This window comes from Sminthopsis crassicaudata, chromosome 6 (genome assembly GCF_048593235.1).
Source record: "Sminthopsis crassicaudata isolate SCR6 chromosome 6, ASM4859323v1, whole genome shotgun sequence".
Lineage (NCBI taxonomy): Eukaryota > Metazoa > Chordata > Mammalia > Dasyuromorphia > Dasyuridae > Sminthopsis > Sminthopsis crassicaudata.
Genome location: NC_133622.1, coordinates 68,435,726 through 68,456,000, shown reverse-complemented (window position 1 = coordinate 68,456,000; position 20,275 = coordinate 68,435,726). Strand labels below are relative to the sequence as shown.

The window sequence follows — 20,275 nt, the reverse complement described above, 5'->3', positions numbered from 1 at the left end:
AAACATACTGGGTCCTCACTGATCAGTCTCCCTTTACATTATGAACAAACGTACCTTAAAAGCATAGTGGTACGTTAACTTACAGTGGAGAATGTGGTACCTTCATCCTGTGAAATTTGTCTTAGTGTGGGCAGCAAGCCAACAGAGAGACAGCCTAGCCTGGAATTAGAAACTCCTCTCAAATTCAAATCTGGCCTCAAACATCCTGTTTCCCTCAGTTCCTTACATGTAAAATGAGTTAGAGAAAAAATGGGCAAATCATTTGATTTTTTTTTTTTTTTTGTCAAGAAAACTCCAAAAGGAGTTGCAAATAGACATGATTGAAGTGACTGAATAAATGTCTTAAGTATACATATAAGTTTGTTTCAGAACCTAAAATTCTCAAATTTTGCTGAGGAACACAAATTGCCTATATTCATGGAGTCTATGTGTATATATAGATACATATATGAATATTTCCCCAGTGTGAGAATCTGCATGTTCTGTTATAGGCAACAATTCAGTATTTAAAGGATATTTATAAATAATGTGATTTAGCAGACATGTGCTACAATCAAATGAAAAGTTTATATAATTAGGTAGTTTCATGCAAATATATGAATAGCAAAGTCAGAATATGACCCTTTCCAAATTCTAGTCAGGACTAATAACTTTATTAAAAACAATAGCAAATATATCTTTTTTAGTTTCTTTCACAGTGAATTACTTTTTAATTTGGATATTTCAAAATATGGGAGCAAGATAAAAAAATCAGAAAAGATTCCAGCAGAAAATGTACAAAAAAATAGTAATCTTTCCTATACAAATGAAAACATTCAACATAATGCCCACCAAGACAAACTTAAATCTTTTTAATATGTGACAAGATAAAACAATAGCAATCACATGTGCGCAGCAAAAACTTAATTTCTAATGCTTTTCCCTTTAAAGAATCATTATTTTTAAATCGGCTGACATATAATAATGAATCAAATAGGATTCTTACTATTAGGAGCTTCTCAAAAAGTTTATTGCTCACAACAGCAGATACTCCATGAAAGAAAAATACATAATTTGACAAGTCATTATTTAAGTGGCAATCTGTTATACAGTGGGCTATCAGTTGAAGATAACTTACAATTACAGAAAACACATTATGGATAAATTCATTTTAATAATTTTTGAAATAAAATGTGTTCATATTTATGCAACAGAATGCTTTCTTTACAGTCCTTCAAGGCAGGTAATACAAGTTTTGTCGTACCAAGTTTGCCAGATTCAGTTTTGTTTTGAAGAGGAAGAAGGAATCTTATATTGGGACAATTCCTGATTCCATTTCTTTGATCCACACTGGAACACCCTGCCCCATTCCATGCTTCTGGTGTATTACGTCTGCTTTTTCCTTCTATTCTCTTCACGACTAATAACTGCACCCCTACTTATCTTTGAGGTTGGAATCACAGAATCTCATTTGAAACGAACTTCAAATGCCTATTTAAATGAATTGTCCCAAAAGTCTTGGTGCAATCTAAGCTTAAAACTTTGCTACGACTTTTGGAATACTCTGTATATCACATCATCCACTAGCGAATGCACAGCCTTCATTTGGAGACTGCAAGCAAGGTGGCAGACCCACCATTCCTGAGACAGTCATACCCATTTTGCAAAGGTCTAGTTAGTATTTTATTCCTGACATTGAGTGTAAAGATGAGTCGTTGCAGCTTCCACCCATTGTTTCTGGGCTTACGCTGCAGAGCCAAGAACAAATGTAGCTCATATTTGCCACCAAAGTCCTAATTTTCCTTTTTTTTCTTGCTAAACATTCCCCTCGTTCATCAAGTTGGTGGGCTCTACTAACCTTAAGATACTTAGCTCTTCTAATCCTATAAATCAAAGAGACTGGATAAAACAATCTCTGATTTATGTTCCTAATACTGATATTTTATGACACTTTGACGCATCTGGGAATCTCACGAGGACACTTTCCAGCTGGGCATATCACAACCTGTCCCGAGGATCTCTTGTTCACTATATGTTGCTATAAACTGCATTTTATGGTGGAAAGCACCCAGCATTATACGCTGTTATCTTTGTTTTCCAGGACTGTGATATCACCGGATGATGACTTGTGCATGAATTGCCTTGTGAGACTGAGCTGTACAACCTCTCTTGCTCCCATCGGCCTCCCTCTCTCTTCCTGACTTACCAAAGCCTATTGCAAAAGTCAGGTGATGGATGATGGCCTGGGATGAAGTGAATGACCTCAGCATCTTCAATGTCTGACCAAACTCTAAGCCGGATGCGGCCTCCTGGGGCGGGTTATGGCAAATGGGCTGAGGGGCGGAGACAGTGAGGTTTTGTTTTCACTATAGCCCCGCCCTCCCACAGTCTGAGGGACAGAGAACCGGCCCCTAGTTAAAAAGTTTGAGGACCCCTGCCTAAGCACTTCACAGCACCTGCTTCAGCCGCCCTCAACTACTGAAACATTGATCTCATGGCCCATTCCATCGGGAGGTCTTCAAGTGCTTGGGGTAAACATCCCTCTGCCTCCCTGACAGGCTTGAGGCTTATTGGTCAGTCTCCACCTGATTTAGCCCACTGCTGAGATGGTCTGCCTGTAAAATGTGAATATTTGTTGATGGTGAGAATAAAATAAGGTAACCAAGTGTATATAGAATCTCAATGATTCAAGAGTTCCTTTCAACAGTTCAGATCACAGTCATACAAACGCTTCCAAAACTTTGACACAGACACCCAACTCAACGTTTTCGAGGTCTTCCATCCATTTCTCTAAAGTTGGCAGGGTACAAGTGAACTGGTGTCTACTTGTCATCCGTCACTCTATTTGCATCTTGATTTCAATATCTAAAACTAAATTAAGTCCTGCCAGCTGCCCGACCACTCCTTCCACACGAAGTCCGCTGCCTCTCCCTGCACCCCTCCCCCATCTTCTCCAGGCTGAACATTCCCGTCCTCCATGAGTGAATCTCCGCCGCTCAAGTTCCCTATCTCGCGCTGGGCTGAGCTTACGCCTAGGAGATGCTCATAAAGAGGCTGCCTATACAAGGCTAGATCCACTGGGAAAAAAAAGAAACAAACCGCATTGAGCCCAGAAACTGATGGTGGGGGTCACGTTCGCTCCCGCCCGCACTTTACAGAAGAAGAAACTAAGGTTGGGAGAAAGCCAGTCACTCCCAGGTCCTGCGCGGCCCACAAGGACTGTGCCCTTAAAAGCGCGCCAACCCGGCGCTTGCGGAGGTGTTTCCCAGACAGCTGGAGACCAGGCTGGGGGAGGGGCGGGCACCGCGCACACATCTCGAGGCTGAGACTCGAGTTCGCAGGTATTCGCCACCGCATGACTGCTCTGGCGTCAAAGGTTCAAGCCGACTTTCCCAGTTAACAAAGGCTCCACTAAAGTCCGGGTGTGTTCTGGCATCTGTCCACGCGGGCCCACGGAGCCTAGCTGCCCACGGGGGTCTCCATTAAACAGGTGGGGGCACAGGTCGGGGATCTCCGCATCTTTGACACGCACCTGCCAGCAAAGCTGCAGCACGAGGGACTCGAGGACAGCGGGAATACTAGGGGGCGCGCGCGGAAGGGCCGCGCGTGCGCAGGGAAGCCCGATGGGGCCCGGCCGCCCAAGGCGGCCCCTCCCCCATCACTCCGAGCCCCGAGGGGCGCGAGCCCAGTGCGAGTCGCCTAGTGCCGCTTCTTGCGCATGCGCCGTTGGCAGACGCTGTGAAGTGGCCGGCGCCGACTTTGGTTTTGCGGTGGGCTAACCACCCAGCGGCCGCCGGCCGGACAGCCCAAGCGCCGCAACCGAGGGGCCCCCACCCCGAGCACAGGTGCGTGAGCCCGGCCGGGCTGCAGAGGAGGGGACGGGACGGCGGGCCCGGAGGCGAGCGGCGGAGTGGAAGAGGAGCGCCCGCTCGGGAGCGGAGCCGCTGAAGGGACCCGACGGGAGTCCGGGCAGGCGTCTTCCTCGGTCACAGCTGGGGAGGGGGGTGTGAGTGCGCCCGGGGGTGGGCTGGGGACAGGGGAGGGGGCCGACCCGGGCTGCCAACGAGGCCGTTAGAGCGGCGGTTGCCGTTCCCTGCCCGGGCGTTGGGCGCTCGAGCGTCGCGGAGCCCAGGAGAGCGGGACCGGTGAGTGGAGCGCGCCCCCGCCGCTATTGGGGCTCGAGGGACATGGGCCCCGAGGCAGCGCGAACGCCCAGGGGGCCTAGAGCTGGAGGCCGCGTGCGCCAGGAGCGAGCGCCACCCGGAGCGGAACGGGGTGGGGGGCTGGAGGGCGCGCGCCCCCGAGGCTGCGGCTCACTGGCCCGGCCGGCTCCGGCGGCTACGCTCAGCGCGGCCCCACCGCGAGGTCCGGGAGGGAAGCCGGCGCGCGCGGTCGGAAGGAGCGGATCGGCTTCCGCGCCGCGGCCCGGCAGGTTGCCCTGCAGCCCAGGTAGGGCCGCAGGCGGGGACGGGCCCGTCTCGGAGCGCTGTCAGTCCGCTACTGTGCCTGCTGCAGCCCGGAGCCCGCGGTGTCCTGGGGGAAGGCTGGCACTGTTCTAACTTTAATTAATAGCTCTGGGTAAGAGACTCTTTGGCCCGAGGGAGTCTAAACTTGTTTGTTTATGGCTAGTTTATGTGGCTCTGAAGAGAGAAAAAGGATCGCTTAAAGGGAGGGAGGATCGTGTTCGGATCTTTAGAAATATCATGCAGACCTTGCCTTTGAGCCCAGGAAGAATAAAGGTTTTTTTTGTTTGTGATTCAGATTTAATCTCTTCGTGATAAATTCTGCTGTCTGAACATTTGGACAAATTTAGATTATAAATCTTATTCACTGACGTGACAGTTGTATTGGTATGAAGTAGTATATTCTGTGCATAGAAGACTGTTACTGGATTTCAGTACTAAGCCATTTTCTGGGAGTTTTTTAATTGGAAAATTAAAATTATGGTAATTGCAACAGCTTGTGAAACTTATGGAGTATTATTTGTAATTTTGACAATTATCTGATTTTTTCCAACATTGTTGGGTTGACATTCATTTTATCCAGTTTTTTCCCATAAGTACTTTTATGACCATTTTAGAACTTTTTATTGATTTGATCCAAGTGTGGGAGAGTGAAAAACTCCCTAGCTCTGGAGTGAGATGCCTTGGATGGTTCTGATGCTAACTTTCATTTATTACCTGAATGACCTGAAGTGAGTCCATTTAGCCTCCCTAGAAAATCTAAGGTCTTTTACTCCAGATCCATGATCCTTCTGAACATTTTAAACACACTGAAAAGTTCTGCTTAACATTTATGGAATTAAAAAAAAAAACAAAACTGAACACATGAATGTGAAGGAAACAGAATAGAAAGTTATACATAGGGGTGAAAAATCATTAAACTCAGTAGCAGGCAAAATGTTCAATCATCACAGATTTTGCTGTTACTAAATCCAAAATTCTTTGATTTGGGAAATTTAACTTGGAGATAAGTTGAGTAAATGGACCCATTCTAATCATGGTCCTTGGCTTCTGAGGCTGTGGATAAAGAGAACACTTGTTTTTATTTCACCAGTTTTCTTTTGATACCCAACATTTTAGTTTGTTGCCATATATTCAGTTAAGAAGCAGCAAACACTTTTTTGGATATCCTAAACATTTGTGATAGGGTCCTTGGATGAGGAGAAAATTGATTATTCTATTAGAAGTTGTTGTGGTGAGCTTATCAGCTTTATTTTAATAGGTACCCTGTCTTCATGGGTGCAAACCTGTTATTGGTACACATGTATAACCTCAGAATTATATCTGACATTCACAGCATTCTAAGGTTTGCAAAGTGCTATACACATTATCTCATTTGAACATGCCTGATGACTGAGTTAGATGTCTAAGCACAGTTTCTCCCATTATTTATAGATGCAAAGTGCATGAATAGGGATTTTCCTTGCCATGGAGAAGGGAGGATGAGAACTAAAACAACAGATACTGAATATAGTGAATTAGGAGGGCATTGATTATTGTTGTCAACAATTCCAGGAGAGAAATGAGTAAAACAGAGGTTGAAAGTAGTGAAATTGAAGAGATAGACATTTCAAGGGAAAAAAAAAAACAATTTCATTGAAATTCTTCTTTCAATAGTTAGTGATTTATGTAACTGAAGTTTGTTAAAGGGGAAGGAAGGGGTGTTTGCAGGGAAAAGATGATACATGAATTCTGTTTTGGACATGCTGATTTTGAGGTGTCTATATAAGTCTAGTTTGAGATGGCCAAAGGCAATTGGCAGTGGGAAAGTAGAGCTCATAAAAGAGAGCCTAGGTATACAGATTTGGAAATCATTTGCTTAGAAATTAATAGTTCATTGAATTCATGGAAGTTGAAAAGATGACCAGACAAGATAATGGAAGAGAGTATAGGTGAGGGGTTAGGGGAAAGAAGAGAACCACCTGAGCTAAATGAAAGTTCAACAAAAAAGGTGATTGAGAAGGTGTAAAAGCAGAAGAGAAAGAGTGGTGCGGAAGGAAAGGATGACTGTTGATATCAAAGGCTACAGTTAAATCAAGAAGGATGTAGATTGAGAAAAGGCAGCAGTTAAGACTTGTCAATTAAGACAAATCTTTGGGAAGAGTAGTTTTGAATAATGAGGTAAGCAGAGGGCTTAGAATTTATTGAAAGGAAAGGAAGTAGAGGCACCATATATAAACTGCTTTTTCAAGAAAATTTTTTCAAGAAGTTCAAGAACTTCTTTGACCCCACAATACCACTACTAAAGTCTGGACCCCAAAAAGATAAAAGAAAAAGGACATATATATATGAGAAAAATTGATAGCATCTCTTTGTTGTGACTAAGAATTGGAAACTAAAGGAATCTCCATGAATTGGGGAAAAGACAAAATGAATTGTGACATATGATTGTTTTGGAAATGGTGAAAGGACTGGATTCAGAAAAATCAACTACATTCCTTTCTCAAAGTTGAACTTAATCACAATTCTTGGGTACACTCTTTTGATTGAATTTACCCAACGTACTTTTAATTTAGCACATCTAGGAAAGCATAAAGAATAGCACCAAATGTACAGACTTGAACTCTTATGTGGGTGGTGGTGTGGATGGGGGAAAGAAAAAAAAAATTGAAATCATTGATTGAATAGAGTAGGACTGTCAATATCAGCTCAGGCTAAGCTAAGATTCTGTTTCATAATACTTGTTTATATTATATTCTAGAGCCATTTTAGATGGTCCTCGATTTTATGCTTAATTCCTTTTTTTGTATTCTTACATAAATGTATAGAAGCTTTACTTTTCCACCTTTCTTCAAGAGTGCCATGTTTATTTTAACTATTTCATGATATTGGGATTACCTTGGTCTCTGATGTATTTTGGCCATTATTTTTGTTTACAAATCTTAGTGCTATATAATTATTATTGTTATCTGTTAATTTGCTCACACAAATTTTCAGACCTTTTAATATTGCTCTTGTATAATTTGAATATTTGTCTAAATATTTTATACTCTGATTTCACTTCTGGCATATGTATCTACCAATTTATTCATCAGCTATGCTTTTAGAATTTGTCAATAGATAGTTGTATCCTCTATTTTGATATGTAAAATTAATTTTCTTAGTCATATATACATATTTTTAAAATCTGCATCTTTTTTAAAAATTGAGTTAAGTAGTAAAGCATTGGCAAGTAAAAAGTCAAAGTGATATAGTTTACAGCATACTTATTTTGTGCTATAATATTTTAGTTAAGATGTTTTTATCAGAAGTTACAATTCCTCAAAGGACTTTCACTTTGGGGAATCTAACACTATCTCTTTTTTTTTTTTTTCCCTGAGGCTGGGGTTAAGTGACTTGCCCAGGGTCACACAGCTAAGTTAAGTTACAGTTAAGTGTCTGAGACCACATTTGAACTCGGGTCCTCCAGAATTCAAGGCTGGTGTTCTATCCACTGCTCCACCTAGTTGCCCCCTAACACTATCTCTTTGAAAAAAATAAAATAAAGCTTAACACAGGCAAGGAGCATTTCATCCATAAATCAGTGTTGTACCTCAACTAATTTTCTTATGTTCACATGGCAAATTCCAGGAGCTAATGGTTTACATTTATATAAGTATGAAAGTCTTAGAGACATTTCTGAAATCAGCCTGCTCGTTATTTCTTCTAGAACAGTAATATTCCATTACATTCATATAACTTATTCAGTTTTCCTACTGATTAGCATCCTCTCAATTTCCAGTTCCTTGTTAAAGGGCAACTACAAACATTTTTGCATCCCTTTTTATGATCTCTTTGGGATATAGTAAACAATAGAAACATTGCTGAATCAAAGGGTATGGATAATAGCCCTTTTGGCATAATTCCAAATTCTCTTCAGAATGGTTGGATCCCTTTCACAACTCCACCAACAATGAATTAGGGTCCAGTTTTCCCATTTCCCCTCCAACATTTATCTTTTCCTGTCATCTTAGCCAATCTGAGAGGTGTGATGTGTATACCTATTTTTACATATTAATAAAACATTATAATGAACTCATCTTGTTTACCTTCTCCTCCCCTTGAAAAACATTTAGAGGGTTTTTTTTTTTGTTTTTTTTTAAATAATCATTGTATTAATTGAATCAGAATTTTAGGTCCAACTTCTCAGACTTAAGAGGAGTAAATATGGGGTATCAGTGGGGATAAGGGAACTATAGTTGTAAAATTCCCTAGATACAGTATCCAGAAGTAGCTCTCAACCGGAGTCAAATTTATTCTTCCTTGACAAGACAGTGTTATTTAAGTATTTGGGGGGGGGGGAGGGAAGAAGGGGAGTAGGATATGTGTATGTGTGTGTGTGTGTGAGAGAGAGAGATAGAGACACACACACACACACCAAGGGAGAGAAAAAAAAATACAGGAAAACAAAATCTATTTAGGAATGGTTACTATGACAAAATGGCTTGAAGTCTTCTAGTTAGCCTAATGCTTGAATGACCTCTTAGGAATTTGTAGGATAAAAGAAACTAGCGATGGTGATTTTATAACTGAATGCCTAGAGTTAAATCCTCAAATCTCACATTTTTCCATTATATAAGGTCTTATAGGGTAAGGGTAAGGGGAGATTATACTAAATTGGATATAGTGGAAAAATTATTCCTTGTTTGGATTTATCCTTGAAATGATGAGAGGCAGTTTTTATAAGTCCTAAATGAGTAGTTCTTATTAAACCTTAAAGTGATCCCTGTATGAAATGACCTGCCCAGAGCTAGGAGGAAGAGATTCAGAGCCTATGAAAATATGCTAAGCATTTTGTGTTACTGCTGATACCACGAGAGGATTAAAAGATCCACCTGAATGAAAGAATCAGACAGTAGTATAAAAGGTGATAGCAAGTTAGCTGTGCAATAGCATGAAGACAAGTTTAATGGTATGTGGATCACCTATACATAGGTGGGTGTACAAAAACTTTTAAGTTTTGATGAAACATTTGGACTGATGACTTACAGGAAAATTAAGGATATTTAGACAACAAAGGACAAAAAGGAGAATGGTAGAAACCAGAAAGGGTCTGTGTGCTTAATGAATACTCCTGGAGGAAGCATAATTATTTTCTGGGTTGTGATACCCTAGCAAAAGAAAAATCACGTTTTTAAAAGTTTTCAGGTTTTCCCCTAGCTTTTTAGGTTTAACACAACTCAGGTTTTGAGCCACTCTCATTTGTCTGTCTATTCCTCTAGAGTCTAGACCCTTGAATACAATCAGAGAATGGGATTTAGCTTCTGAGCTCTGGCTACAATTCTGATCACTTTATTGATGCCCCTTGTCTTAAATTGTTGTAATGTGTGTAGCACTTTTTCATCTGAGAAGAAAGGTCTTATTTTTTAAGTTTACCAGTTGCTTGGGCCTTTTAATTCCTTTTTATCTAGATGAAATATTGTTTTCCTTGGTGGTTACCTGCTGACAACATACATGAGATAACCCTTAATTAATTTGAAATGAAAACTTTGACACAGGTTATGTTAAGATGGCTCATAGATTCTCATTTAGAGAAATAAGCAAAAGTTATTGATGGAGTTGGTTTCACTATAAATACTTTCAGAGATAAGGAATGTTGTTTCATAAAACAATTATTTGGTCATATCATTTCATACTTCTCATGATAAGCATAAGCTTCAAAAAGACCATTCTGAAAATAATTGTAACATCTATATGACAGGGAAGAGGACTGGATTTGGAGTTATAACACTTAAATTTAAATCTTGGCCCCTCTGCTTAATGGTTTTTTGATGACGGCCTAATTAACTATATGCAATTGTTATAGAAATAACAAATCTGCTGAATCAAATACTTCTTCATAACCAAAGAGTTAAATAAGTGCAGGAAGCTGTTTTCTAGATTTTTCAGTCAGTTGTGAAGTTGTAATAATTCGATCTGTTGTTAAAGTCTACTTGTTCTATATTAGTATTCTCATTGAAGATGTCCTTATTTCATCTGTATATGATTCCCATTATAATTGAGAGAATAGATACTGATGATCTAAAGTTGTCATTTCTTAGTAATGAAGCCTGAAATTTTGCCCACTCATTTGTTCACAATTGTCACCTCCAGCATGGATTTCATATAAATATAAACATTATGTCTTTATGTGTCCATCCATCCATCCTTGTATACTGTTCTGATGTCATGTTAGGGTCCAATTATGATGGTTAGTTACTGTCTTTGGAGGATAGTAACTGTAAAAAATTTAAAAAATCCTTTTCTTTTATTGATTGTTTTCATTGAGATACTTAGTTCTAGGTAAATGGATCTAAGGAAGAGAAAGTCATTGTAGCAAATATCATGTAAGCTTTTTTCCCTAACTTCACAGATATCTCTCTGTTGATCATATCAGTTGATACAATTTACATGGCCCCATACAAGATTCTTTTCCATCTGACTCGAGCTTGGACTGAATAGTGAATCCCCAAATCCTTGTTTTCAGTATTCTAGAGTTTCTCCTTTACAATTCTTTTTCCCTCCCTGCCCTCATTCCTGTTACAAAAAGGAAATGGAAGGGAAACTTGTCTTCAGCCATGTATAATTGTTGACTCACTTTCTTTGTCTCTGTCTTTCTCTCTGTCTCTCCCCCCTTCCTTCCTCTCCTTTGTTGTTGTTGTTGTTTATCATCTATTAAGACACTAAAGTTATTTAAACTAGGAATTGGCACATTTGATTTTTCCTGAGCCAAGGTGTTTCATCTCATCCTGGTTAAAGGTTAATAAGCACATTCCTCCAACTCCCAAGACTTTCAATTATCAGGTTGTCACCTCCCATTGGTATCTTTTGGAGGACTGAAATGTCATTAGAGAGAGTTTGAAGGGATTCCAGAAGATTTTCAGTCCAACCTATGCAAGAGCAAGAATTCCTATTCCCCATATCTCTCAGGCTCTGCTTGAAGGCCTCCAGCGATGGGAAGTTTGCTGCAATGTTACCCTGTCCTCTCTGGAGGAGTCTGTTTTACTTCTGACCACTGCTTCCCTTAATCTACCAATGTTATCCCTCCCCATCTTTCTGTTAATCCCTTTAAAATTCCAGTCATTAAACATGTATTAAGTGCCTGTTATGTTCTTTGGAAACTTTCGCCATATGACCATGGCTAAGTCACTTAATTTATGTTTGCCACTAGAGAGGGAAATGGCAAAGCTCTGCAGTATTTTTGCAAGAAAACCTCACGGAGAGACATGCATGGGGTCATAAAGAGTCAGGCATGACTGAAAAAAAACTGAACAACTCTGTTCCAGGCACTGTGCCAAATGCTCGGGATGCAAAAAGATAATCGTGGCTTTGGTTTTTAATTAAGTTTGTTGTTGTTGTTTTTCTAATGCTGAACTGTACTTATGTTATTAGTATAAATCCCCATAATGGATTCATAATGGATGATTTTTGAATAAGTTGTTTTTAGTCTGTTTAACAGGATTTTGTTTTAAATTTTTGAGTCATTGTTCATTAATGAGACCTATAGTTTTTCTTGTTTATTCTTCCCTAATTTAGATATTAGTGTATTTGTCTTATAAAAGGATTCTGATAGTGTTTTCTTTCTCTGTTTTTGAGAACTGTGAATTATGGGCATTAATTATTCTTCAAAAGTTTGATTGACTTTTCTGAATCCATCTGGACCAAAGTTTTTTTTTTCCTTTGGGAGTTCTTTTACAGCTGGATTTATTTCCTTTTCTGAGATGTGGTTATTTAAGATTTCTATCTGGTCTTCTGATAGTTTGAGTATTTATTTTGGAAGTTATTTCTCTCTTTTGTATTTTTGGTTTTGTTCATGTGTAGTTATAATGTTTTCTGATTCTTTTTATTCTAGTTTTATTGTGATTTCTCCTTGTTCATTTGTTATTTTATTGAGTTGATTTTATGTTCTCTTTTTTGATCAAATTAGCTAACAGTTTATAAATTTTATTACTCTTCAGCAAATTAGCTTTTAGTTTTCATTTTGATTTTATCATTTGTTTCTAAATTAATCTCATATCTCATTTGTTCCTTCTTAAATTTTTCTATTTTAGCAATAGAAAAAATAAAAAATATATATATTTTAAAAAAACTTAACAATGTATATTTTTAGGGATAGGATTTTTCCCCCCTTGAGGATTCTTTAACAACATTCTAGACATTTTGGTATGTTGTTTTGATTATTTTTTACTCATGTAATATATATGTGTGTATAAAACATAATTATTTCACTGTTTCTGTGATTTGTTCTTTGATTCATTGAGGATTTCATTGTTCTTTGATCCACTTAGGATTTCATTGTTAACTCTCCATTTAGCTCTGTCTCTTGTGTCTGTGGACCTTGAGTGTTTTTGTTTCATTATGGCCTGCATAGGTTGTATTTGATATTTTTTTCTTTTTATATTTGTTTGCAATATCTCTGTACCTTAATATATGATCAGCTTTTTTTTTTTTTTTAACAAGTTATATGTGGTACCAGTTCATTTTTATAAGATGCCATAGGACCTCTTTAGCTCTAATTGTTCCCAGCAGCTCACTGAGTTTATGATGTTCCCCTCTCCCCACTTTTTAAAAATCCTTTTATTAGACATAACTAAGACTGAGAAAAACCATTGAAGTCTTCTATCAATTTTGTGTTACTTTCTGTCTTCTTATAGCTCATTTAGTAGTTCCTTTCTGAATTTGGATACTAAGGCATTTGGTATGTATAAGTTTATTACTGACACTGGTTTATTGTCTGATTCTTTTCATATAATATGTTACTTGTTTATTTTTTGAATGTTATTGCATTATAAGCATGGTTGCAACTCCTGCTTTTTTGGATTTACTTGATTGATTAATACATTTTGTCCTATTCTCTTAAGTTTTGTTCTTTGTATGTCTTTTTTAAAAAAAATTTCCTTCATTCTTTAAAATTATTTTTAATATATTTTGTATTTTTACCTCAATGCATTTTATTTTTTCAAATACATGTAAAAATAATTTTCTGTGTTCTAATTTTTTTTCCTTCCTGTCTTACTTCCTTCTTCCCCAAGACAACAGGCAATCATAATTTAAACATATATAATTTTTTAAAACCTATTTCCATATTTCTCATTTTGTGTAAGAAAAATCAGAACACTATCACCAGACCATTGAAACTGGCCTGAATCATCTCCTTTCTTGGAAAGAGCTGTGGCCCTCACAGTTGATCATTACATAATCTTCTTGTTGCAGTGTACAATGTTCTTTTCACTTGGCATCATGCAAGTCTCCAGGTCTCTATGAAATCATCCTGCTGATTGTTTCTTATAGAACAATAATATTCCATAACATTCATATACTATAACTTATTCAGCCATTCTCCAACTGACAGGCATCCACTCAGTTTCCAGTTCCTTGCCACTACAAAAAGGGTTGCCACAAACATTTTTGTACATGTGGGTCCTCTTCCTTCTTTTATATATTTTTCTTTTATTTATTCCTTGGGTTACAGACCCAGGAAAGACACTGCTGGGTCAAAGGGTATGCACAGTTTTAATAGCTCTTTAGGCATAATTCCATATTGCTCTCCAGAATGTATTAATGTCCTAGCTTTCTCACTTCCCCTTCAAAATTTATCATTATCTTTTCCTATCATCTTAGCCAATATCTTCAGGTACCTTAAAGTAATTTCTCACTGACTCTTTTCCCCTCACACTCAGTTCCCTATTACATTTGATACCCTTTCCTATTTGGAATTCTGTTTATTAGTTCCTTTTTATTTACTGCTTTTATCTGGCCATTTAATTCTTCTGTTCTTTTTTTTTTTTTCTTTGACTAAGTAGATCACCTTTTCTTTTCTTCCCCTTTAACCAGTCCTAGTCCTGTCCTGTTCCTTAATTAAAAAAAAAAAAAAATTTTTGTACCTCTTTATGGAAATGATTTCTCTCATTTTCTTCATTATCCATCTTTTCTTTCTGTCTATCCTAGGTCCTCCTTGGATTCATGACTTCTGTGCCCTATCTAGTGTTTCTGTATTCTCTACATTCCATGGAATCTTACACATTCTTGATTGTTCACTCTAAACAGTTACTGCCACTACTTTGTAGAGCTTACTTTACAGATTTCCTTTTACAGTGTGCTTCACTCCCAGAAAAATGCCATTTCTCTGGAGACAGAGGAGAGGACTCTGCCACTTGGGAGGACTGCCCCATACATTCCCCTCCCCCCACTCCCCAGCATGAGTGGTTTCTTTAAAGTACCAAATCCCCACAGAGCAACCAGCACATGATTTCCCATCACAGAAGTTCTCTCTTCACATATAAAAGCGTCTCTTTCTCTTTTATTCCCCTGCATTTGAGACCATAGAGATCACCCTTCCTTTCATTTCTAGCCCTGAATTTGGCACATCATAAACTATACTCATCCCTGCTATCTCTTTACCCTCCTATTTTGTAATGTAATCCCATGAAAAAAAAAGATTGATTCATCTGTAGTTGACATTTCTCAAGACTATTCACAATGCCTCAATGTTTGTCTCTGCATCTTTTTCAGTATCTAACTTCTATCTTTTCAGTTGAATCTTTGTATTCATTTAGAAAAAAGTCTCTTACTGGTCTCTTTGCTGTATTTTTCCTCTGTTTTCCTATTGTTTGGGGGTGCATCATCACTTCAGTTTTTCCCCCCCCAACAAATGTTTTCTCATGTATAATTAAACTCAGATTGATAGTGTAGGTCACTCTGGGCTGCGTCCTGAGAACTTCATTGTTCTTCAGTATATATCCTGATCCCTCTTTTAGTGGGTTCAGAGTAATCTTGTGATATTCAAATTATCTTTTCTTTGTATTTGAAAATCTTTTTCTTGGATTTGTTTCTGAATTGAATTGGCATTGGCATCCTTAGTTATGTTTTTTTTTTTTTCCCCCTGAAGACAATCTTTTGAATCTTTCATAATATTTCCTATACAATTTTCTTATATTATGGCATTTACATTTTTTACTTGTCATATACTTCTGGGAAACTGTTAATCTCTGAACCATTATTGTGCTACAGTTTCCTTTTATTGTTCTGCCTCAGTTTCCCTAAATTGTTATGCCTCAGTTCCTTGAATTATTTTGCCTCAATTTCCCTGATTGCAACCCCCCTTTCCTGACCATTAGGACTGAGATAATTAGGGCTGTAGATCTGACCACTCTTGTCATTCCAAAAGATAAAATTCCAGATGTCCTATCTCAGATATCTAATTGGCATCCTCTGTCTCTTAAGTTCCAGACTTTGTCTCTAGTGACTACTTCTCTGCACTCCCAGTTTATCAGAATTTATGGTCTTCACTCCCCACCCTGTCAGAACTGGATTGATGTTCTGTCTCTGGAAATTACCGATCTCAGTGTTCTGAATTCACCCCCTGCCTTTGTCTCCTCCATCTTGGAGCCACATTTATAATTCATTAGAATCTCACATTCGAGCCTGATACTGAATGCTTTAAGACGTCAGCCTTGGGACCAAAATATGGATACTTTGGTTCCAGAAAATCTCTCCCTCTCAGAAATCCAAATAAAAATATTAAAAACTCTCTAATCTCCATCTTGCCTCAGTTTCTCTGGCATTACACCATGTCTTTTAAGATATGTAGAGTGAAATTTAACAAAAGAATAAACTTGAGAGACATTTCTCCAACCAAGATACTATTTTATTTACGTGGCATGAACCTGGGAATAATACAGGTCACAGCTGTCTCAGTTCCAACCAAGACTGAGTAAAAGGATAATTCCCCTTTTTATAAGTTTTGGAGACTCACAGGATAAAGAACAGAACAGGGTAGGTGACATTATGGAGTTGGATACAACATGATTGATTATATAGCTGAGGTGTGGGAGATAATACAATTAGTTAGAAGTTGGAAATAAGGGACTAATAATGGCCCACTCCTTCCCTCCCTGTGATTCAGAAACCCTGCAAGCCCAAAGATAGAAGGACAGATTTCTTTGGATAGCAAATCATATTTCCTTAAAGGATAGATTAATAGTGTTAAAAAATATGACCTAACACTTGTGACCACCTTCATCCCCCAAAGATAGAAGAATTCCTTGAGGCAAGAATAATTAGTTAAGAGAACTGGATTTCTTAACCCATTATAGACCAGCTGAATTCTGAATTGAGTTACAAGAACCATGTTACAGGACAGAATCAATTATACATAGTATCAATAAAAAATATACAATATCAATTTAATCATCTCAAAAATCAACATGTTTTTCTTGGAAAAAAAAGTTTTAATTTTATTATTCATTGCGTCTCTTCTTTTAGCGTGCCCTTTATTTCTGTGTATTTGCTTTCCCAATATGAATATCTTTTGTTTCATTGATGAGACATGCCATTATAGATTCCAGTCTTTTATTCAGCCAGTTATTTCTATTGTTCAGGCCATAAATTCTGCTGTCATTTTTATTTCTCTTTGTAAATGTCCCAGGAACAGAATGTGGCTTCATTTCCATAAGGTCCTCTTTCTCATCACATGTTGAGTCCTTTTCCTTTATTTTCCAATATTTAGTCATATATGTCTGAACTCATTTGCTAGGTCTGGAATCCGTATTTCTTTTTGCTGTCAATGTTTTTCCTATTGATTTAACTGTTTATTAAGCTCAAGGTCCTTTTCATCTTTCTCATTGTTTTTATCCCTTCCCTGTTAATACTGTTTTCACTAATTGTTGGCTCTCAAAAGGTGTTGGCTTCCTCACTACATTGAACAATTTGCAGTTTACTAGTGTACGTTTGCCCTAAGTGGCTTTGAGGTTTAGTGGAGTGCTGCTACATAGAAAACCCTTCCCCTCCTCCAGCTGTACCTTATTCATTTCAGAGCATTGCCAAGCTTGTGTTCTTACAACCTGGGTTTAATTGTCATTTGAAGCTCTGAGATCTCTAGGGAAGAGCAGTGTCAGGTGTGGGATTGAATGCAGATATGTCCTGCCAATTTTTCCCTCTTATTCCTCTGTAATGGGCCAAAATTCTGGAGAAATTCTTACAACAAGGTGTTAATTCAGTGGAAGTGATAAGACAATGGTTATCTAGTTTAGCCTGGTGATTAATAGTTCTCTAGTTCAATACATGTACTTAGTATTTAACATAGTTCTATAAGATTGACACCTATTCTACAAGATTCATAGCTATGATGATGTTATTATAATAGAGTATATAAGCGGGGACAAGCTCAGCCAGAGACATTCATTCCATCTCCCACCATGATGGGGGACTAGGATAGACTTGGGGGAGATAGGACTGGAGGCTGGAGCACAAGCTCTAGGACTGAGACAGAGTTCAAGACCGAGACCTTCTTGGTAGTCCTCCTACTTCCTCCACAGAAACCAAGACACATTCTGGAGGACCTCCAGGAAGCTAGTTCAGGCCCCTGGCAAGGAGATAAGACTGTGAAGGAGACAATAAAGAATTTGGACTTTAACACCTGGCCATTCTTGTGGTGATTACTTAGCTGAAAGAAGGCTCTAAGACCTCCAAAAAAACAACCAGAACATTACATACATTCCTGTAGAATTTTTGCAGCAAAGAATGCTGGCTATAAAACTTGCAGCAAATTTCTAGTTTGGAGCTTGGGTATCTACAGTACTTGAAAAAGGGAGCAGGGGACTGACTAGGGTATATGTAGAGGGCTGGAACTCTGTATACTTTCATTTCAGCAGGGTGTTTACTGGTGTGATAGATGAGATAATGGGTCTCTAGTTCACATATACTTAGTGTGATGTGGTGATGTAATGGTTCTATAGTTGGCATATGCTCAGTGTGCTGTAGTGATGTAATCATACTAAGATATATAAGGGCTGAGAGGACTGGAGAGGATAGAATATGTGTGCTCAAGCTCGATCTCAGACCCCAGACTCCATCCTTAACCATCCTTATGGTGGCTCTCCCACCTCCTTCACTCCTCCACTAAGGCCAAAGCCCATCCAGAGATCCTCTAGAAAGCTAGTCTGGACATTCCAGATGTAAGGTCCCTCCCCTCCTCCCTCCTTCTCTTCTTCTTTCCTACCTCTCTCCCTTCCTCTTTCCCTCTCTCCCCCTTTTTCCTCCTTTTCTTCCTTTTCCCTCCTCTTTTCCTCTCTCTTCCTTCCTCTCTTCCTCCCTCCCTCCCCTTCCCTTCTTTTCCTTCCCTTCCCTCCCCTAAGCTGGTAAATTTTTGCCTGGCAGCCCTTTTTGTAGTGGCAAGAAACTGGAAACTGAATGTAGCCCATCAATTGGAGTTATGGTATATGAATGTTGGTTTTTTTCTTTTTTTTTTTTTTCAAGGGTGAATGTTGAAAATTATATGTTTTGAAAATAAAAGCTTTAGTTAAAAAAAACAAACACACACAGATTTTGGGTTCCAAATTTTTCTCCCTTTTTCCCCCCACCCCAAGGCAGTAAGCAATTTGATATAGATTATATAGGTTATACATGTACAATAATTTCAAATGTATTTCCATATTTGCCATATTGTGCAAGAAAAATCGGGTGTCTCAAAAGAATTTGCAAGCTTGAACCCATCTCCAAGAAAAAAGGATAAAGTTTATTGTAATTATAATGCCAATTGAAGGTGGGCTAAGTTCCAAAAGAACTTAGCAAAGAACCAAGAGTAAGAAGATAGATTTATAGGACAGTTAGGCCAGAGCTTCATGTTACTTATTTGCTGATTTTATGGCTTTCAAGTAGTTTTGAGGAGTTGCCTGTTCATTATTGTCTCTGGAACTTGTTTATCACTGATCAACAGATCATCTGTCTTCTCAGTCAGTAATGTTTGTAGGACTATTCTAAGGCCAGAAGACTTTAGAATCATTGACAGATTGTTAGAACAATAGCATTCTAATGTCAGAGGGCCTCAGGAGCAATGATATATCTTCCCTAAAGTCTAAGGGAAGAAATACTATTATATAATAGTCCCAGAAGACTTTTACAATCATTGGCAGACAAATTGTTAGAACAATAAAAATAATGATAATAAGGTCAGGGGACCTTAGAATTATTGCTATATTTCCCCTAAAAGTTGTACCCTATCACTACTATGGTTATTGTTTATTGATTAACAAATTATAGCTTTAAAGACTATAATAAATAATCTTTTATGCATAATATAAGATTCCTTGACAGATGAAACCATAGAGGTAATGAATTATTTTAAATGTAAAACAAAGAATAATAAAACAGGAAAAAAATAGACTCCACAAAGTTTGTTCCAGTCATAGAAAATTACTTTCTCTGAAACGTAGTTTGGAAAAGTCATTCTTAAAGAAAGCAAGATTTTTTAGATCCTGATATTTGAGGCATTAATCTCACAAACATAACAGATATCTTCAATGAGAATTATGATTATTTAAAAGAAATAGTTTGATCTCTTCAATGAGGAAAGACTATATAGAAAAATGTCTCTTATCTGGATTAAGATATGCAATTGGATTGCTAGTTCATTGAATTAGTATAAAACAATCCTTTGCATATGATGTTAGCCCCAAAATTGGAGAGAGTAGATGACATTACTAATTATCAATTACTAGTTATTATTGCTTGTCACATGAAAAAATACTCAAGTCATTATTAGAAAAATTAAAATTAAAACAACTTTGAGATATTATCTCATAAATATCAAATTGGATGAATTGACAGAAGGAGAAAATGACAAATACATATATTGGCAAAAATGTGAAAAAATTGGGACACTAATTTATATTGCTGGAATTGTATACTGATCCATCCAATTTGGAGAGCAATCTGGAATTATGCAGTTGTAAAATTGTGTATACAGCCTTTAACCCAGCAGTGCCACTCTTAGGTTTGTTTCCTGAGGTTATCAGGGAAAAAGAAAAATAACTTGTATGTTCTAAAGTATTTATGAC

General features: G+C 38.0%; 1 protein-coding gene across 3 annotated transcripts in view; it reads left to right on the top strand.

The window, feature by feature from the left end:
* The first annotated feature begins 3,266 nt into the window (after positions 1-3,266).
* The window catches only part of CLGN (calmegin), a 78,665-nt gene continuing 61,656 nt past the window's right edge, over positions 3,267-20,275 (top strand). The window contains exon 1 of one of the 3 annotated variants that reach the window (XM_074276698.1): positions 3,267-3,469. The gene's annotated coding sequence lies outside the window, so the exon portion shown is untranslated. Of the gene's footprint in view, positions 3,470-3,586; positions 3,825-4,101; positions 4,125-20,275 lie in introns of those variants that run through there. The other 2 variants (XM_074276697.1, XM_074276699.1) reach the window with 2 other exon arrangements.